The sequence below is a fragment of the Heptranchias perlo genome, chromosome 4 (assembly GCF_035084215.1).
Source record: "Heptranchias perlo isolate sHepPer1 chromosome 4, sHepPer1.hap1, whole genome shotgun sequence".
Classification (NCBI taxonomy): Eukaryota; Metazoa; Chordata; class Chondrichthyes; order Hexanchiformes; family Hexanchidae; genus Heptranchias; species Heptranchias perlo.
In genome coordinates, this window is record NC_090328.1 from 26,207,331 (window position 1) to 26,232,654 (window position 25,324).

Sequence of the window (25,324 nt, forward strand, 5' to 3'; positions counted from 1 at the left end):
CCCCTTCATGCTCACGACATGTTTGCCTTACGCTTCCTACTGCACATATGTGATGCATGCCCTGTGGCTGCAGCACAGGTAGTGGCAGGTTGAGTGAGGCTCACTGTGAAAGAGATGCATGAGAGGGTGAGTATGAGATAGAGCCATGAGATTGTATGAGGATTGGGTTGAGTGGTAGTGGTGGGATGAGTACTGGCGAGGTGAATAAGTGCAGGTAAGATGAGGATGAGCTTTGAGTGGGTGTGAGGAGTAATGTGATAGAGTAGTGTTGGCAGTGCAGAAGGAGATGTGGGGTGGGGGCGGTGATGTGGCAGATGGAGTGTAGGGGGATGAGTAAGTGTACTCACTTTGGCTGACCTACTGAGGTCATTGAAGTGCCTCCTGCACTGTATGCAGGTGTGCAATATGTTGGTGGTGCAGGTGACCTCCTCTGCCACCTCGAGCCAGGCCTCCGTGGTGGCAGAGGCAGGCCACTTCCTCCTGTCTGCCGGGCATAAGATCTCTGTCCTCCCCCTCCTCCTCACCCCATCCAGTAAGACCTGGAGTGAGGCATCATTAAACCTGGGAGCAGCCTTTCCCCTGGGCTGCTCCATGCTGTAATTTTGCATATTTTCTGCAGCCTTTCTGCCCCTTTAAATAGGGCTCCTCCAGCTGACAGTCTATGATGCGCCTGCGCAGTCCGCCCGCTGCGGAGCTTTCCAGCGCGAAACCCAGGAGCAAAGGTAAGTGGCTTCAATCAAGCTGCGATTGCGTGCGGAGCACCCCAATTTCACTGGGCGCGTTACCCACGCGCCAAGTCGACCCCCCGCTGCCAACCCACCGCCCTCCTAATATCGGCCCCACTATCTGTCCCTATCGTTCTTTGTGCGTCTCTATGTCTCACTCTGTCTCTCTCCCACAAACTCTTTTTCTCACACGCACTCTCATATACTCACACTCTCGCACAAGCTTTCTTCCACACATTTCATACACTCAGTCCCTCTATCACAGCAAATAAATAACCTGTTTAAAATTGTTTTCCTATCAAAACTTAACTCCAAAACTTCATGCTTTACCTTGTTTTGATGTATTTAGGAAAAACAAACTTCTAGTTATTGTTATAACTCTCATTTCTCAGGCTTTGCGCTGTAGGCGCAGATTACTTGGACAGGTTCACTCTGGGGCATGCTGGAACTATGTGTTTAGGTTTATATATCCAAATGTGCTCACCCATTTGTTTCGACTGATACCACCCTTGTGCACCAAGCGTCCCTTCGCCCACCTCCCATGATAGACAAAAAAGTAGATTCCTGCAGCCTATTCAGGAGTCCTCGACAAAAATTCCTTCGTCAACCCCCCCTCCCCCCACCCCCCATAGGCGATCGGGGAAGATCCAGGAGGCCACAGATCCACTAGTTATTATCCATACATAATTTACTCTCACCTCACTGATGTATGAGCAGCTTATTTTGCAGGAATGTATCTAATACCTTCTTGAAGGACTATAAGGAATGAATCTCCATTACCTTCTCCGGAATCCTGTTCTACAGGTCAATCGTGCTTTGGGAAAAGTAAAACTTCTGGACCTTGTCAGCTGAGAGTGAAATCTATTGGAAGCTACATGAACTCAAGTGCTGGACTTCTCAGAGAAGCACACTTTAGCAGGAGGAATAGCAAAGCAGCATATTATTTAAATGGAGAGAGATTGCAGAACTCTGAGGTACAGAGAGATCTGGGTGTCCTAATACATGAATCACAAAAAAGTTAGTATGCAGGTACAGCAAGTGATTAGAAAGGCAAATGGAATGTTGTCATTTAATGCAAGGGGAATGGAATATAAAAGTAGAGATGTTTTGCTACAATTGTACAAGGCATTGGTGAGACCCCATCTAGAATACTGTGTGCAGTTTTGGTCTCCTTATTTTAGAAAAGACATAATTGCTTTAGAGGCGGTTCAGAGAAGGTTCACTCGACTGATTCCTGGGATGAGGGGGTTATCTTATGAGGAAAGGTTGGACAAATTGGGCCTATATACATTGGAGTTTAGAAGAATGAGAGATGATCTTATTGAAATATACAAGATCCTGAGGGGACTAGAAGGGGTAGATGCTGAGGGGATGTTTCCCCTTGTGGGAGAGACTAGAACTAGGGGCCACAGTTTAAAAATAAGGGGTCTCCCATTTAGGGCAGAGATGAGGAGAAATTTTTTCTCTCAGAGGGTCGTGAGTCTGTGGAACTCCCTTCCCCAGAGAACAGTGGAGGCAGGGTCACTGAATATTTTTAAGGCTGAGTTAGATAGATTCCTGATTAACAAGGGAGTCAAAGACCATAGTAGGTAGACGGGAAAGTAGGGTTGAGGTCACAATCAGATCAGCCATGATCTTATCAAATGGCAGAGCAGGCTCGAGGGGCCGAATGGCCTACTCCTGCTCTTAATTTGTATGTTCGTATGCTTCTAACTGAAAATGTTGTGAAAGATATTTTAAAGATACAAAATGCTAGTATATTGATAAATGTAATCACTTTCTTGTAACTTTTGTAATTTTTATATCTTTATTATTATATTACGAACCTTGCTTCTAGTATTACATTTTCAGTTACTGAACATTAAATTGGCGGTCAATTTTTTTTTGAAGTAATTGCATTGGTTCGCCATCTTATTGGTATCTTTGGCTGACTGCTCATGCTTGACTCGTTCCTTTCATATATCTACAGTAGTACCTCATTGGTAATGTTTTATTAGCTGCTTTCCTCTCTTTTGATTTGGATGACCCCAACATCTCTGGTCCTGATTTTTTGCTGTTTTATGAATAGGAAATTTGAGCCAAATATTGCACGTGAGCAAATGCTGAGAGGATGTTTCCCCTTGTGGGAGAGACTGGAACTAGGGGCCACAGTTTAAAAATAAGGGGTCTCCCATTTAGGGCAGAGATGAGGAGAAATTTTTTCTCTCAGAGGGTCATGAGTCTGTGGAACTCCCTTCCCCAGAGAACTCCCTTCCCCAGAGAAGCAAGATGCTCAAAGTGTGACATGGTGGCCAAACTGTGCTAAGCAAAAGAATTTTATAAATGTGTGCGACAGGATCTTCTCTGGTGTTGGTCATGGTGAGTCAAAGGTTATGTTGTTGCAAGGGCAATGCTAGATGTAGAAGTGATGTGGAGATGCCGGTGATGGACTGGGGTGGACAAATGTAAGGAATCTTACAACACCAGGTTATAGTCCAACAGTTTTATTTGAAAATCACAAGCTTTTGGAGGCTTTCTCCTTCATCAGGTGAGTGTCGGATTCCTTGAAAATTACCGCATATATAGTCATAGAACAATACCTGCTGATTACAGATAATCTTTCCAACTGCCCGTTATCAAGGCAATCAAATGAATTGAATAGTGTTCAGACAGAGAAACATTAGATACCAGACTACTGAATATACAAACGGCCAGAACCAAAGACAGAGAGGGAGAGAGAGAGAGAAATATCCGAAAGGAAGAGAAAGAGAGAGAATGACCAGTTGTATTAAAAACAGATAACTTTTTTTTCCGCTGGTGGGGTTATGTGTAGCGCAACATGAACCCAAGATCCCGGTTGAGGCCGTCCTCATGGGTGTGGAACTTGGCTATCAATTTCTGCTCGACGATTTTGCGTTGTCTTGTGTCTCGAAGGCCGCCTTGGAGAACGCTTACCCAAAGATCGGTGGCTGAATGTCCTTGACTGCTAAAGTGTTCCCCGACTGGGAGGGAACCCTCCTGTCTGGCGATTGTTGCACGGTGTCCGTTCATCCGTTGTCGCAGTGTCTGCATGGTCTCGCCAATGTACCATGCTCCGCGGCATCCTTTCCTGCAACGTATGTGGTAGACAACGTTGGCCGAGTCACAGGAGTATGAACCATGTACCTGGTAGGTGGTGTCCTCTCGTGTGATGGTGGTATCTGTGTCGATGATCTGGCGTGTCTTGCAGAGGTTGCCGTGGCAGGGTTGTGTGGTGTCGTGGACGCTGTTCTCCTGAAAGCTGGGTAATTTGCTGCGAACGATGGTCTGTTTGAGGTTGGGTGGTTGTTTGAAGGCGAGTAGTGGAGGTGTGGGGATGTTTCTCTGTCTGAACACTATTCAATTCATTTGATTGCCTTGATAACGGGCAGTTGGAAAGATTATCTGTACATCCCCACGCCTCTACTACTCGCCTTCAAACAGCCACCCAACCTCAAACAGACCATCGTTCGCAGCAAATTACCCAGCTTTCAGGAGAACAGCGTCCACGACACCACACAACCCTGCCACAGCAACCTCTGCAAGACACACCAGATCATCGACACAGATACCACCATCACACGAGAGGACACCACCCACCAGGTACATGGTTCATACTCCTGTGACTCGGCCAAAGTTGTCTACCACATACGTTGCAGGAAAGGATGCCGCAGAGCATGGTACATTGGCGAGACCATGCAGACACTGCGACAACGGATGAACGGACACCGTGCAACAATCGCCAGACAGGAGGGTTCCCTCCCAGTCGGGGAACACTTCAGCAGTCAAGGACATTCAGCCACCGATCTTCGGGTAAGCGTTCTCCAAGGCGGCCTTCGAGACACAAGACAACGCAAAATCGTCGAGCAGAAATTGATAGCCAAGTTCCGCACCCATGAGGACGGCCTCAACCGGGATCTTGGGTTCATGTCGCGCTACACGTAACCCCACCAGTGGAAAAAAAAGTTATCTGTTTTTAATACAACTGGTCATTCTCTCTCTTTCTCTTCCTTTCGGATATTTCTCTCTCTCTCCCCCTCTCTGTCTTTGGTTCTGGCCGTTTGTATATTCAGTAGTCTGGTATCAAATGTTTCTCTGTCTGAACACTATTCAATTCATTTGATTGCCTTGATAACGGGCAGTTGGAAAGATTATCTGTAATCACCAGGCATTGTTCTATGACTATATATGCGGTAACTTTCAAGGAATCCGACACTCACCTGACAAAGGAGAAAGCCTCCGAAAGCTTGTGATTTTCAAATAAAACTGTTGGACTATAACCTGGTGTTGTAAGATTCCTTACAGATGTAGAAGTGGGGGAGAAGTGCACATCTCTAGTGAAAGAATTTGGAAAGCAGTTTGTAAGCAATCTCCCCAGGCATTGAAACTAGTTTTAATGATTATTGGTTCCTGTTTTCTGTTTGTGTCCTGTTTTCCTTGCCCTCTGCAACTAAATAAATAAATAACACTGCAGTTCCAAGTATAAATGAATAAAAGAAAGGTAGCTGCTGAACTATTTAGAATGCATTACAAAATATAAAGATTTCACTTGGAAATTTAACATTGTTTAAAGTTTTGTTTGTCACACGTTAAGTGTTATCATAAAAAAAACTCCTTAAGTCCAGTAGTCTGATTCTCTTTCCCCAGGAAAGTTAGCTCAGAAAAAGAATGAATGCTTTTACCATGTCTTCAATGTTTCATACAAAAAAACAACTCCAGTTGCTTCCACTGTCCTAAAAATGGTTTCTCTATGGTTTTTGTTCTCAGTAATTTAAAGGAGAGGGTGGGGCTTACAAATAAGAAGTCCTGGCATGCTCTGTGAATGATCAGCCTCATAGTCAATCATCAAAATGTCTATACGTTGTCTGCGCAGATGCATAAAGCCCGCTTGAGTTTCCTCATCTAATAATACTGGGTCTGGAAAGCTCCATCAAGTCCAGGCTCAGACTTTTCAGTTAGGTGCAGGCCTCCGAAAAATGTGATTACATGTCATTTAGAAAATATTATTGCGTATGTAAGTTTAATCACTTTTTTCTACATTTTGTAATTTTTTAAAATTACTTTATTATGTTGTATAGAATTACATAGAACAGCACAGAAACAAGCCATTCGGCCCAACAGGTCCATGCTGGTGTTTATCCTCCACACGAGCCTCCTCCCTCTGCAGTTCATCTAACCCTATCAGCATACCCTTCTATTCCTTTCTCCTGCCTGTGTTTATCTAGCTTCCCCTTAAATGTATCTATGCTAGTCACCTCAACTATTCCTTGTGGTAGCGAGTTCCACATTCTAACCACTCTCTGGGTAAAGAAGTTTCCGCTGAATTCCTCATTGGATTTATTAGTGACTATCTTTTATTTATGGCCCCTGGTTCAATCCTCCCCGCAAGTAGAAACATCTTCTCTACGTCTACCATATCAACCCTTTCATAATCTTAAAGATCTCTATCAGGTCACCACGCAGTCTTCTATTTTCTAGAGAAAAGAGCCCCAGCCTGCTCAATCTTTGCTGATAGGTATCATCCTAGTAAATCTTTTTTGCACCTTCTCCGGTGCCTCTATATCCTTTGTATAATATGGAGACTAGAACTATGCACAGCACTCCAAGTGTGGTCTAACCAAAGTTCTATACAAGTTTAACATAACTTCTCTGCTTTTCTGTTCTATCCCTCTAGAAATGAACATCAATGTTTGGTTTGCTTTTTTATTGGCCTTACTAAACTGCGTCGCTACTTTTAAGTGATTTGTGTATCTGTACCCCCAGATCCCTCTGCTCCTCTACCCCATTTAGACTCTTATTATCCAAGCAGTATGTGGCCCCCTTATTCTTCCTATCAAAATGTAATACCTCCCACTTATCGATATTGAAATTCATTTGCCAAATACACGGCCATTCTGCAAGTTTATTAATGTCTCCCTGTATTTTGTCGCAATCCTCCTCAGCATAAATATACCTCCCAATTTGGTGTTGTCCGCAAATTTTGGAATTGTACTTCCAATTCCTGAGTCCAAATCGTTGATGTAATTGGTGAACAACAGTGGTCGCAGCATCGATCCTCGTGGAACACCACTTCCCAACTTTTGCCAGTCTGAGTAACTACCTTTAACCCCTGTTCTCTGTTTTCGGTTTTGTAGCCAGCTTGCTATCCATTCTGCTCCTTGTCCCCTGACTCCACATGCTCTTACCTTAGTCCTGAGTCTACAATGTGGTACCTTATTGAAGGCCTTTTGAAAATACAAATATACTACTTCTACTACATTGCCCTTGTCTACCCATTCTGTTACTTTGTCAAAGAACTCAATAAGGTTGGTCAAGCATGACCTTCCCTTTTGAAATATATGCTGACTATTCTTTATTATATTTTCAGTTTCTAGATGTTTTTCTATTACATCTTTGAGTAAGGATTCGATTATCTTTCCTACCACCGACATTAAACTAATTGGTCTATAGTTCCCTGAACTGGTTCTATCTCCCTTTTTAAATATAGGAATCACATTAGCTGTCCCCCAATCCTCTGACACTATTCCCCTTTCTAATAAGTTTTTATGTACATGTAATTGTGCCTCTGCTATCTCTTCCCTATCTTTTTTAATATGTGCGGATGCAATCCATCCGGATCGGGGTTTTATTCTCTCTAAGTTTGATTAGTTTATCAATTATCTCCCCCCTTTTCTATCTTAAATGTTTTTATTTTTTTTTATCTCTTCTTCTAACGTCATGCCCACCATATTAGTCTGCCTGGTAAATACTGAGGCAAAGTAATTATTTAATATTTCTGCCATTTCACTGTCATTACCTGTGAGTTTATCATATGTATCCCTTAGTGGCCCTATCCCTATCCTGATTTTTGTTTTGTTATTTATGTTTAGGTATCTGTAGACTACCTTACAATTTCTTTTTATATTCCTTGATAATTTAATTTCGTAGTTTCTCTTTGCCTTCCTAATTTTTTATTTTAACTTCTTTCCTAACCTTTTGGTATTCCCTTTTGTCATCCTCCCCTTTGTTGTCTATGTACTTAGTGTATATATTTTTCTTTAGTTTCAATTTTGCCCTTATTTCTTTATTTATCCATGGTGTATCATTACTGGCTAGTTTGTTCTTGCTTTTTAGAGGGATATATTTCTACCTGGACTCCATTGATCACCATTTTAAATGTTTCCCACTGCTGTTCTATTTCTTTGTTTATCAGTAAATTTTTCCAGTTAATTTTCCCTAGTTCCATTTTCATCCCCTGAAAACCAGCTTTTTTCCACTTTATTACTTTGGTCTTTGTCTTACTTATGTCCTTCTCAATCTTTTTCTTAAACCTTATTATGTTGTGATCGTTATTGCCTAGATGTTCCCCTATGCTTACTTCTCTTATCTGTTCTGGTTCATTTCCCATTACTAGATCCAGCTGTGCTTCCTCACTTGTTGGGCTTTTTACACACTGGGTAAGAAAGGAGTCCTGCACACATTGTAAAAACTCCATTCCCTGTACCCCTTTACCTACCTCTTCTTGACAGTTTATTTGGGGATAGTTAAAATATCCAATGATTATTATTCTTTGTCCTTTACTAATTTCAAAGGATTTTGAGGAACTAGGGAAAATCAAAGAAATAGAACAGCAGTTGTAAACATTTGAAACAGTGATCAGTAGAGTCCAGGAGAAATGTATCCCACTAAAAAGCAAGAACAAACTAGCCAGTAATGATACACCATGGATGAATAAAGAAATAAGGGCAACATTTCACATATTTGCTTACATATTTCTTCCTCCACCTCCTTTCCACTATTAGATGGTCTGTAATATTATTAGTCTGTACTATTAGTGTGAGCAATCCCTTCTTATCTTTTATTTCAATCCATATGGATTCTGTTTCTATCCTTCTGTTAGTTATGTCCCATTTTTCTACTGCCATTCTTTTATCTCTAATTAGTACAGCAGCTCCACCCCCTTCTTCCTTCCCTATCCTTTCTGATTATGTTATAACCTGCAATATTTAGTTGCCAGTGCTGTTCTTTATTTAGCCAGGTTTCAGTTATTCCAACTACATCTGGTTCCTTGCTATGGATTATTGCCTACTGTTTCCGCATTTTATTTTGGACACTGTGTGCATTGCTGTACAGGCAGTTTAATTCATCTTTAATAGTTGTTCCTTCTACTTTATTTTTTAACAATCCTTTTATACTTCTGTTTTATAACTGTATTTGTTCCTTGACCGTTTATGTTATCTTTATTTCTTACTCTGGTCTGACCTTTACACTCATCTCCTGTTTTTTTTATCTTTAAGCTTTTATTATTGCTACCAGATCCCTCCCCCCATCTTGCTAGTTTAAAGCCTTATCCACCGCCCTAATTATCCTTTTCTGCTCGGACTCTGGTCCCATTCCAGTTCAGGTGGAGCCCGTCCCAGCGGTACAGCTCCTTCCTGTCCCAGTACTAGTGCCAGTGTCCCATGAAATTGATTCCCTCCTTCCCACACCACTCTTTCAGCCATGTGTTAACCTTTCTAATCTGCCTATCCCAATGCCAATTAGCATGTGGCTCAGGTAGTAAACCTGTAAGAACCATTGATTCTAGTTTTAAGTGCTTCGTGGAGAAAGCAAAAAGATTTTGAAAAAAATATATGGAGCAATTTGATTTAGCGTCTCGTTATTTTTACTGGTACTTTCTGCTACTGCTCATGCTTGATTCATTGTTTTCATATGCCCTTAGTAATTTCTCATTGGAAGTTTATTCTTGTTTCATAGCTGTTCTGTTGTTGTTGTTTTCTGATATGAGATTTGAACCAATCAGGTGCAAGAGAGATGCATACATTGCAAAGCAAGTGTGGCACCTACTGTTTTTCATATAAAAATTATGTTAGATAGTGCTACAAGCAGATGATACAGGCAGAAAAAACGAATTATTACCTCACTAAAACAACAATTGAAGTTGCTGACAGCACAGAAGTGTTATAAATTGGATAGCCAGGTGGTGAAGGATAGAATACTCGAGCCAGGTCTTCAGTTGCTTCCAAGCCTTTATTCACAATGATCCCCATTACACACACCACACCCTAGATCAGCTCTCATAGAAAAAGGATACAAGAGAGTCTCCAATTGACACACACCACCTGAATACAATTAACACTAATTGATCTACATTACATGATATAATTAATAAGAAATACCTGAATGAATTGTATTGGGTACCAATGGGCAAGCCCAGGGGCCTTGCCTCATATATGCTGCAATGATGTGGAGATGCCGGTGATGGACTGGGGTTGACAAATGTAAGGAATCTTACAACACCAGGTTGTAGTCCAACTGTTTTGTTTGAAAATCCATTTTCAAATAAAACAGTTGGACTATAACCTGGTGTTGTAAGATTCCTTTCATATATGCTGCAGTAATTTTAGTTCAACAAATAAATTTTAACTCTGCATTTGACTTTCTGCATATACCTAGTGTTCTAGGCAATAACATTGTTCTGGGAGAGTTTCACAAGTGGGATGAAAACTGATGTTTGAAGCTTTGTTAATGGTATTTCAAATGGACTTTCTGGTTTAATTCAGAATAAGATGCAACTACATCCATTGTGGTTCTGGTTTTATAGAGGAGTGGAAACGCTGCCTTGTCTCTCCAATGTTGGGCAGATATTCATGCAGTTCATTTAAATGACTACAAGGAAATACACCCTTTTTGGCAGCCTGACAAATCAGGGCTATGATACTTTATCACTGAATTTATAGGTTTCAAGTTGCTGACTGGGATGAATAATGCTTTGTTTTTCACAGACTTCCTACTCTTTTGTCACCTTTTCCAGCTAACTTTGCCACCCGAATACCTCAGTATAGCTCAGATTTGATTACCAAGTTGAGAACAGGATGCTTATGATTGAAGAGAACTTGGTGCCTTATAGAGGAGAGCTGGGTGGTAAACATCACGGCCAAGCTTTATTGACAGAATTATTGACTTGGTCCTCTCAAAACTGAAGATAGCAGACAATTTGTCATTGCAATTCTATTTATATCTACCAGCAGTGATCTGGTTGATGTTTGTCTTTCACTTGGGGAAATAAACCACTGTGCAGAAGGACATGTCATTAGGAAAATCATCACTTTTGATGACAACAGTCAGGACTTTGTTAAAGAAAAGGAACTGAGTGGGACCCAACACAATTTCGTGTGGGTGTCAAGATAAGAAAGCAAATATCCATTTGTCATTGCCCAGTGTTTACTTCCTGTGAGGAAGTCACAAATCCAATTCAGTAGCTTACCAGATACACCACAATGGGTGACCTTCAGCATTAAGCCAAGATACTGTACACTATAATACACTATTACATGTTTTGGAACTTTCAAGCGTTCTTGCTAGGCATCAAGAGAATTGGGAAACTGAATGGGGCACAAGATGACTTACTTGTTCTGTAAGTAATTTGGCAACCAAATTCCAGATTTTTTGATTGAATGGTGCCCATTAATTTTGTGAGCTTTAACACTGAAATTAATGGTTGCCAGTATTGGTCTATGATGCTTTTTGAGTCATGATGTTGGTCGATTTACCCTGAGATAGGACAACATGAGTTGTGAGGGATAGTTGGAATGGATGAACAAGTGAAGCAGTTTGTTCCTCACGTGCAGTTTTGAGAATTTAAGTTGAGTTTAAATATTTTTTTCTGGGATCTACATTTGAAAGAAATCTTAATTTTCTTGAGCCTGATCTGGATTTAGTTGATCGGGTTGTTGAACTTCAATGAAATTTTTGGCACTAAGCTTTGGATTTCAGGTCACCTTTCAGCTAATAGTGTGTTTAGAATTTCTACATTATCACAGAAATATGACTTACAATTTCCTTCTCAAAGAATACCCTTAGGCCCTATTTTGGATACAGATTTAATTATCTTCCACCAGCCTGTCTGAGAATAGCATTGTTCCCAGATTTGTAACTCTGGTGTCCCGATAACAGTCTTTTTGTATTGGTTTTACATAAAATGACACAGAATTTACAGCACAGAAACAGGCCATTTGGCCCAACTGCTCTACACGAGCCTCCTCCCACCCTACTTCATCTAACCCTATCAGCATATCCTTCTATTCCTTTCTCCCTCATATGTTTATCTAGTTTCCCCTTAAATGCATCTATACTTGTCACCTCAACTACTCCTCGTGGCAGCGAATTTCACATTCTAACTGTTCTTTGGGTAAAGACCTTTCTCCTGAATTCCTTATTGGATTTATTAGTGACTATCTTATATTTGTGACCCTTAGTTTTAGACTCCCCCACAAGTGGAAACATCTTCTCTACATCTATCCTATCAAACACCTTCATAATTTTAAAGACCTCTATTAGGTCACCCCTTAGCCTTCTCTTTTCTAGAGAAAAGAGTCCCAGCCTGTGCAATCTTTCCTGATAGTTATAACCTCTCAGTTCTGGTATTATTCTTGTAAATCTTTTTTGCATCTTCTCCAGTTCCTCCATCTTTTGTAATATGGAGACCAGAACTGTGCACATTACTCTAAGTGTGGTCTAACCAAGGGTCTACACAAGCTTAACATAACTTCTCTACTTTTCAATTCTATTCCTCTAGAAATGAACTCCAGTGCTTTGTTTGCATTTTTATGGCCTTGTTAATCTGCCTTGCTACTTTTAATGGTTTCCTCTACCCCATTTAGACTCTTATTTTCCCAGGCTACCAAAATGTACCACCTCACACTTATCTATATTAGATTGACCCTGCAATTCTCCACATAGAGTTCCTGATCTTGGTTGTGTCATTATGAAAAGGCACAGTGTGGAACACGGAAAGCTCCTCAAGGGGGAAATGGGAAAATCAGCAGGTGTGTTATCCAAGTAATTACTTTAAGAATAACAATGGCAGAATTCTGGGAGTAGATCAACTCCTTATCCTCTTAGGCAGAGAAAAATAATGAATTGCCAAAGACTTCTCACAAAAAATAGGCTGACTTATTCAACAACCATAACAACAACAATTATATCTATATAGCACCTTTCAAATAATAACATTTAGCAAGGCATTCACAGAGCAGTTGGATACATGGAGCAGAAAGCAATAGAGAGGTTATGGGAGATCACCAAAAGCAAGGTCCAAGTGATAAGTCTTGAGGCTTCTGAAGAATCGGGAAAGAGGTAGCAAGACACAAAGGTTCAGAAAGGGAAATCTAGAGTGCAGGATCACAGTGACCAAAGGTTTGTTTAGTAGCGAGCATTTTGTAAACAGTAAAACACTCCACAAAGGTTGCAATCTTTGTTACACTCTGAAACTGATGCAAACATAACATAGCAGGATGAAAAATGATTAAAGATTTGTCCTGATGGATGCCCACCATGAGATGCTCCATGTCTAGGGTTGCCAACTCTGGTTGGACATATTCCTGGAGGTTTCATCGCATGACCTCCTGCCTCCAACCATCCCATTCAGTTAAACAGCCATTTTTTTAATCCTTCTCCAATATTTTTATAACTAATAAACAAAAATGGGACAGCCATAGCATTAGGGGCTTGGATGGAGAGAAATTTGTTGAGTGTATTCAGGAGGAATTTCTCATTCAGTATGTGGATGGCCCGACTAGAGAGGGGGCAAAACTTGACCTCCTCTTAGGAAATAAGGAAGGGCAGGTGACAGAAGTGTTAGTGAGGGATCACTTTGGGACCAGTGATCATAATTCCATTAGTTTTAAGATAGCTATGGAGAATGATAGGTCTGGCCCAAAAGTTAAAATTCTAAATTGGGTAAGGCCAATTTTGATGGTATTAGACAGGAACTTTCAGAAGTTGATTGGGAGAGTCTGTTGGCAGGCAAAGGGACGTCTGGTAAGTGGGAGGCTTTCAAAAGTGTGTTAACCAGGGTTCAGGGTAAGCACATTCCTTATAAAGTGAAGGGCAAGGCTGGTAGAAGTAGGGAACCTTGGATGACTCGGGAGATTGAGGCCCCAGTCAAAAAGAAGAAGGAGGCATATGACATGCATAGACAGCTGGGATCAAGTGGATCCCTTGAAGAGTATAGAGATTGCCGGAGTAGAGTTAAGAGAGAAATCAGGAGGGCAAAAAGGGGACATGAGATTGCTTTGGCAGATAAGGCAAAGGAGAATCCAAAGAGCTTCTACAAATACATAAAGGGCAAAAGAGTAACTAGGGAGAGAGTAGGGCCTCTTAAGGATCAACAAGGTCATCTATGTGCGGAACCACAAGAGATGGGTGAGATCCTAAATGAATATTTCACATCGGTATTTACGATGGAGAAAGGCATGGATGTTAGGGAACTTGGGGAAATAAATAGTGATGTCTTGAGGAGTGTACATATTACAGAGAGGGAGGTGCTGGAAGTCTTAACGCGCATCAAGGTAGATAAATCTCCGGGACCTGATGAAATGTATCCCAGGACGTTATGGGAGGTTAGGGAGGAAATTGCGGGTCCCCTAGCAGAGATATTTGAATCATCGACAGCTACAGGTGAGGTGCCTGAAGATTGGAGGGTAGCAAATGTTGTGCCTTTGTTTAAGAAGGGCGGCAGGGAAAAGCCTGGGAACTACAGACCGGTGAGCCTGACATCTGTAGTGGGTAAGTTGTTAGAGGGTATTCTGAGAGACAGGATCTACAGGCATTTGGAGAGGCAGGGACTGATTAGGAACAGTCAGCATGGTTTTGTGAGAGGAAAATCATGTCTCACAAATTTGATTGAGTTTTTTGAAGGGGTAACCAAGAAGATAGATGAGGGCTGTGCAGTAGACGTGGTCTACATGGACTTTAGCAAAGCCTTTGACAAGGTACCGCATGGTAGGTTGTTACATAAGGTTAAATCTCACGGGATCCAAGGTGAGGTAGCCAATTGGATACAAAACTGGATTGACGACAGAAGACAGAGGGTGGTTGTAGAGGGTTGTGTTTCAAACTGGAGGCCTGTGACCAGCGGTGTGCCTCAGGGATCGGTGCTGGGTCCGCTGTTATTTGTTATTTATATTAATGATTTGGATGAGAATTTAGGAGGCATGGTTAGTAAGTTTGCAGATGACACCAAGATTGGTGGCATTGTGGACAGTGAAGAAGGTTATCTAGGATTGCAACGGGATCTTGATAAATTGGGCCAGTGGGCTGATGAATGGCAGATGGAGTTTAATTTAGATAAATGTGAGGTGATGCATTTTGGTAGATTGAATCGGGCCAGGACCTACTCCGTTAATGGTAGGGCGTTGGGGAGAGTTATAGAACAAAGAGATCTAGGAGTACAGGTTCATAGCTCCTTGAAAGTGGAGTCACAGGTGGATAGGGTGGTGAAGAAGGCATTCAGCATGCTTGGTTTCATTGGTCAGAACATTGAATACAGGAGTTGGGATGTCTTGTTGAAGTTGTACAAGACATTTGTAAGGCCACACTTGTAATACTGTGTACAGTTCTGGTCACCCTATTATAGAAAGGATATTATTAAACTAGAAAGAGTGCAGAAAAGATTTACTAGGATGCTAGCGGGACTTGATGGTTTGACTTATAAGGAGTGGTTGGATAGACTGAGACTTTTTTCCCTGGAGAGTAGGAGGTTTAGGGGTGATCTTATAGAAGTCTATAAAATAATGAGGGGCATAGATAAGGTAGATAGTCAAAATCTTTTCCCAAAGGTAGGGGAGTCTATAACGAGGGGACATAGATTTAAGGTGAGAGGGGAGAGATACAAAAGGGTCCAGAGGGGCAATTTTTTCACTCAAAGGGTGGTGAGTGTCTGGAACGAGCTGCCAGAGGCAGTAGTAGAGGCGGGTACAATTTTGTCTTTTAAAAAGCATTTGGACAGTTACATGGGTAAGATGGGTATAGAGGGGTATGGGCCAAGTGCAGGCAATTGGGACTAGCTTAGTGGTATAAACTGGGTGACATGGACATGTTGGGCCGAAGGGCCTGTTTCCATGTTGTATACTTCTATGATGATTCTATGAAAAATGAAAAATACACACAATTTTTTAAAGCCCCTATGATTTTTCTCCCAGGTTGCTCACAGCAGTTTCCAGGAGATTAGTGTTTAATTCCTGGAGACTCTAGGGCACTCCGGGAGGGTTGGCAACCCTATCCGTGTGGGCTTTGGCCAGGCCACAGAAGCTCACACCCAAAATAGGCAGGAGCTTCATCATAATATTTAAATGATGCTGGAGTGATGTAATAACACCACCTGCATCATTTACTGGCCCTAATGCTAGTGCAGAGGAAGGTTGTAATGACGTCCAAATATAAAGGACATCCAGGGTTGCTAGACACCAAGGTGCATACAGAAGTACTTTTAAAGGGCTTAGTAACAGGATTTGTTTAGTACTTTTAAGACCATTTCAGCACTAACTTTCTTAATTGTTTTCTGCTTCAAGTTAGGCTTTCATAAGCCTCGTAGCAATTGTTGTGCTGCCTTGGTATCAATGGGTTCCCCAATGGAAACGAACTCAGCTTTTTGGGAGGGGGGAAGGAGGAACATTGGAGGGATTCCAAGTAGGCCCAGGCTGCACCAGAGGCCTTTTGTACCCACACATCCACTTCTGAAGTCAGAGAAGTACATACCTCACTGACAAATGACCAATACCCAGTGGCTCCTATTTTCAAAGGACAGCAGGGTTGATAGCACAAGTATGATATATAAATACTAACCATTATGCTGGATGGATCCTTGGGAATAGGTCAACACCATACATCATGCTTCTGCAGCTACTGGATGATAGAAGGTATGTCAGGGTAGTTATCAGTCAGCAAGACCAATTGGCTGCACCCACCAAAATGCTATCAACCAGACTAATAGGCAGTGCCACCTGGCAATGACTACACAGAATTGCCTTCTCAGGGTCCAGGTCAGCAGAAAGCCAGATGCAAAGCTGCGCCTTCTGCTGTAAGGATACCTGCTACTAACATGCAGCATAGGCCTGGCACAACAGGTAACAGTATTGGTCAACTGTAGTCTCAAGCCTTCCTCCATCTGTTTGCAGGCATGCTGCCATGTTGACCTAGCGGGATGGTGGAGTGGCAAATATGACAGCCCACTTTGGAACTCCAATATCCAGCACCACATCTACTTCAGAAGCCATCAAACAGGGGATCAGATGCTGGGACATTTTTCTTGTTTACCAGCAGACTCATGGATTTTCCTTCCGTTCACTTTTGCTGGTCACTTCTTTACTCTCTCTTCCTTTAACCTTGGCAAAGGCTCCCAATGGAGATGCCTTTTGAACATTTCCAATGATTGTAAGAATTTAAATCCTCCTATTCTGCAATTTTGCTTTAATTAATCACATCCCTTTAAATTTCAACAACATGCAATTTTCCATTCTCACCACCAATTGATAAATCTATTAAAAAAAACATGTAGGATCCTAGGTTTTATAATTGGGATATTGAGTGCAGGAGCAAAGAGGTATAAACCTATACAAATGATTTATTAGGCTGCAAGTGTAATATTGTGTCCAGTTTTGGGTTCCCTACTTTAGGAAGATGTTAAGAACATGGAGAGCACATGGAAGAGATTGACTAAGAATGATACTCGTGTTGAGAGGCTTTAGTTATGCGGAAAGACTCGAGAAACTGGGGCTCTTTTCATTACTGCAGAGAAGGTTAAGAGGAGATCTGATAGAGGTATACAAAATTATGAGGGGTTTGGACAAAGTAAATAGGCAAACATTATTTCCACTTGTCGGTGAAATGGTAATTAGAGGGTATAAGTTTAAGATCAGTAAAAGATCAAAGAGAGCGGTTAAGTGAATTCTCTAGACGGAAGGTTGTTAGGACATAGAATGCTCTACCAGAAACAATGGTGGATGCAGAATCCATAATAGTTTTTAAAAGGGAAATCGATAGATATTTGAAAAGAAAATAAAGAAAAGTTTATAGGGAAAGGGCTCTTTCAGAGAGCCAGCACGGGTACAATGGGCTGAATGACTTCCTTCTGTGCTATATAATTCTATGATTTTGTAACCCTAAAGTGCTCCCTACATCCATCCAAATTTGCACCTGGTGCTGTGAATAATAATTCAAATAGACTGACCCCAGAGAATTGAGTGCTTCCTAGCACATTACCGTTCTGCTGAGATTTGTCCCAGTTATTAACCATTTACAATTGGCTTACACTGGTGGGTGAAAATCAGCCCCTAAAGAAAGTTACATAGAATTTTACAGTGCAGATGCAGGCCATTCGTCCCAACAGATTTATGCAGGTGTTTACACTCCACATGAGTCTGCTCCCACCTCTCTTCATCTAACCCTATCAATATATCCTTCTATTCCTTTCTCCCTCATGTACTTATCTAGCATCCCCTAACAAATGCACATGAAGCTCTCTTTTTTTTTCCTTTTCTTTGTCATATAGATACATTAATGGTGGAAAATTGCCCAGGTATGTCCTGTACACAAAAAACAGGCAAATCCAATCCGGCCAATTACCGCCCCATCAGTCAACTCTCAATCATCAGCAAAGTGATGGAAGGTGTCGTCGACAGTGCTATCAAGCGGCACTTACTCACCAATTACCTGCTCACTGATGCTCAGTTTGGGTTCCGCAGGACCGCTCGGCTCCAGACCTCATTACAGCCTTGGTCCAAACATGGACAAAAGAGCTGAATTCCATAGGTGAGGTGAGAGTGACTGCCCTTGACATCAAGGCAGCATTTGACCGAGTGTGGCACTAAGGAGCCCTAGTAAAATTGAAGTCAATGGGAATCGGGTGAAAACTCTCCAGTGGCTGGAGTCACTACTAGCACAAAGGAAGATGGTAGTGGTTGTTGGAGGCCAATCATCTCAGCCCCAGGACATTGCTGCAGGAGTTCCTCAGGGCAGTGTCCTAGGCCCAACCATCTTCAGCTGCATCATCAATGACCTTCCCTCCATCATAAGGTCAGAAACGGGGATGTTCGCTGATGACTGCACAGTGTTCAGTTCCATTCGCAACCCCTCAGATAATGAAGCAGTCCGTGCCCACATCTAGTAAGACCTGGACAACATCCAGGCTTGGGCTCATAAGTGGCAAGTAACATTCACGCCAGATAAGTGCCAGGCAATGACCATCTCCAACAAGAGAGCGTCTAACCATCTCCCCTTGACATTCAACGGCATAACCATCGCCGAATCCCCCACCATCAACATCCTGGGGGTCACCATTGAGCAGAAACTTAACTGGACCAGCCACATAAATACTGTGGCTACGAGAGCAGGTCAGAGGCTGGGTATTCACCTCCTGACTCCCCAAAGCCTTTCCACCATCTACAAGGCACAAGTCAGGAGAGTGATGGAATACTCTCCACTTGCCTGGATGAGTGCAGCTCCAACAACACTCAAGAAGCTCGACACTATCCAGCACAAAGCAGCCTGCTTGTTTGGCACCCCATCCATCACCCTAAACATTCACTCCCTTCACCACCGGTGTACCGTGGCTGTAGTGTGTACCATCTATAGGATGCACAGCAGCAACTTGCCAAGGCTTATTTGACAGCACCTCCCAAACCCATGACTTCTACCAACTAGAAGGACAAGGGCAGCAGGTGCATACGAATACCACCACCTGCACGTTCCCCTCCAAGTCACACACCATCCCCACTTGGAACTATATCGCTGTTCCTTCATCGTTGCTGGGTCAAAATCCTGGAACTTCCTACCTAACAGCACTGTGGGAGAACCTTCACCACACGGACTGCAGCGGTTGAAGAAGGCGGCTCACCACCACCTTCTCGAGGGCAATTAGGGATGGGCAATAAAGGCTGGCCTTGCCAGCAATGCTCATGTCCCATGAACAAATTTTAAAAAATAAAGTCGTCCTGATCTTTTCAATTAAGGTAAAGTATAAACCATAAAAATGCTTAGCCACAAATAGTACATTAAATTAAGAAAAAGCAAGTTTAGTAGTAAGTTATTTTAAAGTAATGTACTTCAGTTGTTTGAGGCAGGCTACAGAGAGATTGCACCATGGTTGACCAGGTTAGTATAGTTTTCAGTGTTGGAGTTGTGTTGTGATGTTTAGTGTTATTTACAGTCAATTAAATAGTCAGAGTAACATTAATGACAGCTACCCACCTAGGTTTAGATAAGTAGCGAGTGTTCTTTATTAATGTTATAAAAGAGGAAATTGTTCATTCCCAACCCCTTCCCAAACCTAAGTTAACATTATCTTAAATTGGGTCATCAATTAAGAGCTATTAAAGAAATTAACCAGAGGCTCCCAAAGCTTTTCAAATGAGTGTAGGCACAATCAAAAGACAATGTTATCTTTTCCAGTGCTAGAGTATCCCATAGTAACCAGAATCATAAACTGAGCTGAATATGTTTGGCATGGCGCCAGTACAATCCAATACATTTCTTAGCCATATAAAGAAGGGTGCTACCCAGTTTCTTGCCTGCTGAGTCTGGAATATCTTCAGGAGAGAGGTCCAGCAAGCAGTACTTGATGGTTTCAGAGATGCCCGTTTGATTGAATATATGTTATAGAATCATAAAATCATAGAAGTTTACAACATGGAAAAAGGCCCTTCGGCCCAACATGTCCATGTCGCCCAGTTTATACACTAAGCTAGTCCCAATTGCCTGCACTTGGCCCATATCCCTCTATACCCATCTTACCCATCTAACTGTCCAAATGCTTTTTAAAAGACAAAATTGTACCCGCCTCTACTACTGCCTCTGGCAGCTCGTTCCAGACACTCACCACCCTTTGAGTGAAAAAATTGCCCCTCTGGACCCTTTTGTATCTCTCCCCTCTCACCTTAAATCTATGCCCCCTCGTTATAGACTCCCCTACCTTTGGGAAAAGATTTTGACTATCGACCTTATCTATGCCCCTCATTATTTTATAGACTTCTATAAGATCACCCCTTAACCTCCTACTCTCCAGGGAAAAAAGTCTCAGTCTATCCAACCTCTCCCTGTAAGTCAAACCATCAAGTCCTGCTAGCATCCTAGTAAATCTTTTCTGCACTCTTTCTAGTTTAATAATATCCTTTCTATAATAGGGTGACCAGAACTGCACACAGTATTCCAAGTGTGGCCTTACTAATGTCTTGTACAACTTCAACAAGACATCCCAACTCCTGTATTCAATGTTCTGACCAATGAAACCAAGCATGCCGAATGCCTTCTTCACCACCCTATCCACCTGTGACTCCACTTTCAAGGAGCTATGAACCTGTACTCCTAGATCTCTTTGTGCTATAACTCTCCCCAACGCCCTACCATTAACGGAGTAGGTCCTGGCCCGATTCAATCTACCAAAATGCATCACCTCACATTTATCTAAATTAATCTCCATCTGCCATTCATCAGCCCACTGGCCCAATTTATCAAGATCCCGTTGCAATCCTAGATAACCTTCTTCACTGTCCACAATGCCACCAATCTTGGTGTCATCTGCAAACTTACTAACCATGCCTCCTAAATTCTCATCCAAATCATTAATATAAATAACAAATAACAGCGGACCCAGCACCGATCCGTGAGGCACACCGCTGCTCACAGGCCTCCAATTTGAAAAACAACCCTCTACAACCACCCTCTGTCTTCTGTCGTCAATCCAATTTTGTATCCAATTGGCTACCTCACCTTGGATCCCGTGAGATTTAACCTTATGTAACAACAATTTGTGAGACATGATTTTCCTCTCACAAAACCATGCTGACTGTTCCTAATCAGTCCCTGCCTCTCCAAATGCCCGTAGATCCTGTCTCTCAGAATACCCTCGAACAACTTACCCACTACAGATGTCAGGCTCACCGGTCTGTAGTTCCCAGGCTTTTCCCTGCCGCCCTTCTTAAACAAAGGCACAACATTTGCTACCCTCCAATCTTCAGGCACCTCACCTGTAGCTGTCGATGATTCAAATATCTCTGCTAGGGGACCCGCAATTTCCTCCCTAACCTCCCATAACGTCCTGGGATACATTTCATCAGGTCCCGGAGATTTATCTACCTTGATGTGCGTTAAGACTTCCAGCACCTCCCTCTCTGTAATATGTACACTCCTCAAGACATCACTATTTATTTCCCCAAGTTCCCAAACATCCATGCCTTTCTCAACCGTAAATACCGATGTGAAATATTCATTCAGGATCTCACCCATCTCTTGTGGTTCCGCACATAGATGACCTTGTTGATTCTTAAGAGGCCCTACTCTCTCCCTAGTTACTCTTTTGCCCTTTATGTATTTGTAGAAGCTCTTTGGATTCTCCTTTGCCTTATCTGCCAAAGCAATCTCATGTCCCCTTTTTGCCCTCCTGATTTCTCTCTTAACTCTACTCCGACAATCACTATACTCTTCAAGGGATCCACTTGATCCCAGCTGTCTATGCATGTCATATGCCTCCTTCTTCTTTTTGACTAGGGCCTCAATCTCCTGAGTCATCCAAGGTTCCCTACTTCTACCAGCCTTGCCCTTCACTTTATAAGGAATGTGCTTACCCTGAACCCTGGTTAACACACTTTTGAAGGCCTCCCACTTACCAGACGTCCCTTTGCCTGCCAACAGACTCTCCCAATCAACTTCTGAAAGTTCCTGTCTAATACCATCAAAATTGGCCTTTCCCCAATTTAGAATTTTAACTTTTGGGCCAGACCTATCATTCTCCATAGCTATCTTAAAACTAATGGAATTATGATCACTGTTATGTACTGTTATTAAATTGTTGAGAAGATTGTTATATTTGTTTTTATTCTGGCATCTGTAATAAGTAACAAATGAAGCTGGATCAGCAATTCTACATTCTTAATGTAAGAACATTTGAGGCAATATTCAGATCTATGCAAATTTTGCTGTATTCCTCATTTTGGTCCTTACACAATATGTAATGATACAGTTGCCCTTTTAAAAGCAATCGTGGAACACAGTAAAGCTTGGTGTGGATCACTTCAGAAAGAAAAATACAACTCTCAATCAACTTGTGACCTCACAGAGGTTGAAGGTGTGAATGGCTTCCAACGAATGAGCTTTAGGGGATCCCCTGTCCTGTCAGCAGAGCTTGTTTTGCCTTTGCGAAACATTAATTAGTTGGGTATTACAGTGGAGAATTGTGCTTCAAAAACAAAAGTTATGTGACACATAAAGAAAGGGGTTAAGTCTTAACATGATGTTACCCTTTCAAATAAAATGGAAATCCACCTTCCTCCACAGGTGGACAAAAATGTAAGATTTAAATCTACTCAGGAGCCAAGAGCTTGTGGTGGAGGGCTAGCAATTTGTGATGCAACCCAGATCTTCCTGATTTCTGCCCCATTTAAGCAGCCCCAGAAATCCCAGTAGAGGAACCGATAATCTGCAGGAGAGACTGGGAAGATTGGGTTTGTTTTCCTTGGAGCAGAGGAGGCTGAGGGGGGACATGATTGAGGTGTACAAAATTATGAGGGGCACAGATAGGATGGATACTAAGGAGCTTTTTCCCTTCGTTGAGGGTTCTATAACAAGGGGACATAGATTCAAGGTAAAAGGCGGGAGGTTTAGAGGGGATTTGAGAAAGAACTTTTTCACCCAGAGGGTGGTTGGAGTCTGGAACTCACTGCCTGAAAGGGTTGTGGAGGCAGGAACCCTCACAACATTCAAGAAGCATTTGGATGAGCACTTGAAATGCCATAGCATACAAGGCTACGGACCAAATGCTGGAATATGGGATTAGAGTAGACAGGGCTGATGGCCGGCGCGGACACGATGGGTCGAAGGGCCTCTCTCCGTGCTGTATAACTCTATGACTCTATGACTCTATCTGCTGCCTTCACATGTTTTCTTGGGAATTCCACCCAAAGTTACCCTGATAAACCCAGCGGGACGAGTGGGATCGATTCCCATTAAAGAGTTGCACTACAGGTTGAAGAAAACTTATACCAGCCTTTTTTTGTTTGGTCTGGTCCGAGTCTCCCCCCTTTGGAGTGACAGGGTGTCCTTCTGAATGCCCCCTCCCCCGTGGGTCGAGCGCCCCTGTTGCCTCGCTGTCGGCCTGGGCGCCCACCCTGATATGTTTTAAATATTTTGGCATGAATGTTAATTGTATGATTTATTTCAATTAGTGTTAACTGTATTCAGGTGGTGTCTATTAATTGGGGACTCTCTTGTATCCTTTTTATTGCAGAACTTAGGTAGGGTGTGGTGTGTGTGTCAGGGGGATCTCTGTGAATAAAGGTTGGAAGCAACTAAATACCAGGCGACAGTATTTGATCCTCCACCACAAGGCTATCCATTTTTAACAATGAGGTCAGTAGCAGACAGAAGATCCAGCCCTCTACACTTCTCTGGGCACATCAGCACCATCGAATTTCCAGGCTCTTAAGCTTGTAAAGGTTAGAAAAGATGGGAAAAGCTAAATTAGGTGGAAAAAAGTAAAATTAAAATTAAGAATGTAAAAAAAAAAGGGGGCAAGTAGAGAATGGTGAAGATGATAATTTTGGGAAAATATGGAGTGTTAAACTGTTTACTTTTTCATTTTGAGTTAAACTTGTAGAATTGGTGTCTAATTCCATTCTACAGGATTAATATTACAATTGCAAATGCATTCCTTATCTGTATAGCTTTATTACTGGAAACTTAACATTATTTTCAGTGCCAGAATGTGTGAGCTGAAAACAACCGGAAGTGGTTGGCCCAAGGAGACAGGAATTTCCCTGGGCCTGTTGATAATCTAAAGGTTAATAGAGAACTCATAATCCTGTACAACATGACCTTTGTATGATTTCCAAACAAAGCCTTCCAGGGGGCCAACTTTATTGTGAGGAACTTTCCAGGAACTCTCGACCATCAACTTGACATCATCTGAAAGGAATCCCACTTTGACAAAAATTTAATATTTTTGCCCATAATGTACTATGAGGTAAATATTCAACATGCCACCCATGGCATTGTAACTTTTACAGCCAGAGGCAGAGCTGTCCAGGCACTGATCTTAGCTGCAGGTCTTCCTGCAGTAGCTGGAACAGCTCCCCTATTGTCTCCTCAATGAAACACTCTCTTCTCATGCAGAGCTCCTTGCTATGTGACCCGTTAACTGTTTTTTGTGATGGGGGGGGGGGAATCTTGTGGGGTGCATCCTTGTCAAATGCTGTTTCACTCTGCTTTCCTCCATTTTGGAATTGTTCCAGTTCCTCCATTAAAATAGTAAACAAGGAAACGTCCATTGGTATAGCCATAAGTCTTATTCAGAACATCTTACTTTGGGTGGGGGTAAAATGCTCCAGTAATCTCACAGGCCCTTAGGCTGTCAGAGGCAAGGCCAGAACCCTTCGGGTGCAGAGCAAAACACAAAACAGTCCAAAAGCTGTCTTCTAACTCCAGCAATCACTGTTTAAAGTTTCTGATGTAAGGAATCATACAACACCAGGTTATAGTCCAACAGTTTTATTTGAAAATCACAAGCTTTCGGAGGCTTTCTCTTTCGTCAGGTGAGTGTTGGATTCCTTGAAAGTTACCGCATATATAGTCAGAGAACAATGCCTGGTGATTACAGATAATCTTTCCAACTGCCTGTTATCAAGGCAATCAAAGGAATTGAATAGTGTTCAGACAGAGAGACATTAGATACCAGACTACTGAATATACAAACGGCCAGAACCAAAGACAGAGAGAGAGAGAGAGAAACATCCGAAAGGAAGAGAAAGAGAGAGAATGACCAGTTGTATTAAAAACAGATACCTTTTTTTCCG

The 25,324-nt window shown here is 42.1% G+C and overlaps 1 long non-coding RNA gene across 1 annotated transcript in view; it reads left to right on the plus strand.

The window, feature by feature from the left end:
* Positions 1-25,324, plus strand: part of LOC137320446 (uncharacterized) — a 30,900-nt gene that overhangs the window by 2,297 nt on the left and 3,279 nt on the right. The window contains exon 2 of the long non-coding RNA XR_010962531.1: positions 1,530-1,699. This is a non-coding gene — a long non-coding RNA (uncharacterized lncRNA). The remainder of the gene's footprint in view (positions 1-1,529; positions 1,700-25,324) is intronic.